This window comes from Ruditapes philippinarum, unplaced genomic scaffold (genome assembly GCF_026571515.1).
Source record: "Ruditapes philippinarum isolate M1 unplaced genomic scaffold, ASM2657151v2 ctg4937_1_1_1_1, whole genome shotgun sequence".
Taxonomy (NCBI): Eukaryota; Metazoa; Mollusca; class Bivalvia; order Venerida; family Veneridae; genus Ruditapes; species Ruditapes philippinarum.
Window position 1 is genome coordinate 30,331 of NW_026853821.1, and position 2,936 is coordinate 33,266.

The window sequence follows — 2,936 nt, forward strand, 5'->3', positions numbered from 1 at the left end:
TTAGCGCAGAGAAAGGTAGTCTAGTACTGGTGTAACTCTCCAGGAACAATGGTAAGGAAACCACCCGCCTATATGACTGAAATACTGTTGGGAAAAGGCGTTACGTAAAATGTAACAAACAAACAAATGCCCTGTGACACAATACACCTCATGTTTAATTATTTAAGGACAATGTGTTTTGACCTTGTGTACACAATATCAATTTGAAGTTATATTCAGGAGCAATAGCAATAAACATATAAAATCCGAGTACTTTTGTTCAGGATAGTTATGAACGTAATAACTGGACAATATGACATAAAATGAATGAATAGTTTCATTACATTGCCAATAAAATACTGACTTACTTGATTTTTAATCATCAACACTGTTATACATTCCTTTTGTATAAACTGTGTATGCCAACTTTGAAATCTACATTTGAACAAGTTTAACAGTTTTTTTTCCAATTGTGAATCACACTGTATAAAGCACATAAAATACACACATTTTTATGACAGTATACTGACTGATAACACATTGTTTAAAGTGGACATAACTCTTTGAAAAGTATCTAGACGGCTCAGGATTGAATAAGTTGTTCCCCTTAAATGTTTACTTCATGTTAGGTGTTAACTATTTTACTTCAAAGAAAACAATACGGTTAGAAAATGATATGATGGTCATAAATACTATCACAAAGTTTTAAAACTTTCTATAATTAAAAAAAATATGAATTCTAGCATTGGTTTTATCATACAACAATAGAATTGTGTATAAGCGATTTAACACACTAATTTTTATATTTTGTCGTTTTGACTTGTTTAATATTCACATCTAAAATAGCATACCTTTGTTCATTCAATGACATCCGCGTTATTATTATTTGCGGGATATAGATAATATAAGCTCAAATCTGTCTGATTATGTTTTTTAGCTCACCTGACCACGAAGTGGTCAAGGAAAGGTATAGTGATGGGGCTATGTTCGGCGTCTGTTGACGTGCGTCGTCAACAATTGGGTTGTTATCAGTCGAACAGTCACAGTTTTGATTGGATCATCATCAAACTTTATTAGAATGTTTGTCTCAATGAAATACAGACCAAGTTCGAAAATGTGTTATCTCGGGTCAAAAAGTAGGTCACAGCAGCTAAAAATAAAAAAAGCTTGTTAATACTCTAGTGACTGTAGTTTTGATCAAAATGTTCTGAAAATTAGTCAGGAAGGTTGTTTTAATGATTATTTCTAGGTCAAGTTCGAAGATGGGTCATCTTCGGTCAAAAACTAGGTCACAGAAGGTAAAAATAGAAGGCTTGTTTACACTCTAGTGGCTGCAGTTTTGATCCAGATATTCTGGAAATTTGTCAGGAAGGTTGTTTTGATGATTTCTAGAACAGGTTCTAAGATGGGTCATCTCCGGTCAAAAACAAGGTCACAGGAGCTAAAAAAGGAAATATCTTGTTAACACTCTAGTGGCTGCAGATTTTATCCAAATACTCTAGAAATTTGTCAGTCTTGTTGTTTTGATGATTTCTAAGTCATGTTTGAAGATGGGTTATATTCGGTCAAAAACTAGGTCACAGGAGCTAAAAATATAAAAAGCTTGTTAACATTCTAGTGGCTGCAGTTTTGATCCAAATATTCTGGAAATTTGTCAAGAAGGTTGTTTTGATGATTTCTAGGTCAAGTTCGAAGAAGAGTCATCTCCGGTCAAAAGCTAGGTCACAGGAGCTAAAAATATAAAAATCTTATTCATTTCTAGTGCCTGCAGTTTTGATCCAAATATTCTGGAAATATGTCAGAAAAGTTATTTTGATGATTTCTAAGTCAAGTTTGAAAATGGGTTATGTCCGGTCAAAAACTAGGTCACAGGATCTAAAAATAGAAAAAGCTTGTTTACATTCTAGTGGCTGCAGTTTTGGTTCAAATATTTTGGAAACTTGTCAGGTAGGTTGTTTTGATGATTTTTAGGTCAAGTTCGATCAAAATCACAGGAGCTAAAAAAGAATTAGGCTTGTTAACACTCCTATGGCTGAAGTTTTAATCCAATGTCCTGGAAATCAGTCAGAAATGTTGTTTTTGATGATTTTTAGGTTAAGTTTGAATAAAGGTCATCTATGGTCAAAAACTAGGTCACATGAGCTTAAAATAGAAAAAAGGCTTGTAACACTCTAGTGACTTCAGTTTTGATCTAAATATTTTGAAAATTTGTGAAGAAGGTTGTTTCGATGATTTCTAGGTCAAGTTTGAAGATTGGTCAAGTCTGGTTAAAAACTATGTCACAGGAGCTTAAAAGAGAAAAATCTTGTTAACACAATTTAGTAGCTGCAGTTTTGATCAAGATATTCTGGAAATTTGTTAAGAAGGTTGTTCTGATGATTCCTAGGTCAAGTTTGAAGATGGGTCATGTCCGGTCAAAAACTAGGTCTCAGGAGCTAAAAAAAAGAAAAAGCTTGTTAACACTCTAGTGGCTGCAGTTTTGATCCAAATTTCGTGAAAATCGGTTAGGAAAGTTTTTTTTGATTATTTCTAGGTCAAGGTTAAATATAGGTTGTCTCCGGTCGAAAACTAGGTCACATTGCCCAAATATGGAAAACCCTTTTTAACACACTAGAGGTCACATTTTTGACTCAATTGTCATCAAACTTGGCCAGGATGCTTGTCTAAGACATTGCTTGAATCCGGTTGATAGGTCAGGGGAGCGATCCAGGGCCATCATGACCCTCTTGTTTATTTATTTGTGTGTTGTCAATCGTGTCGTTTCGGTTTGCGAAAAATATGTTATCTGTAATCCAGTTTATAAAGGAAGAAATATAAACAAGGAAATATATTAAACGATTAGGTACTACCTGCTGTGTCATAGAAAGAGTTTAACTGTATAACTGATATGAATTTTAACGCTCAAAGTTAAATAATACTATTGTTTTGAGTTAAATCCAGCTTAACTGATATGGATA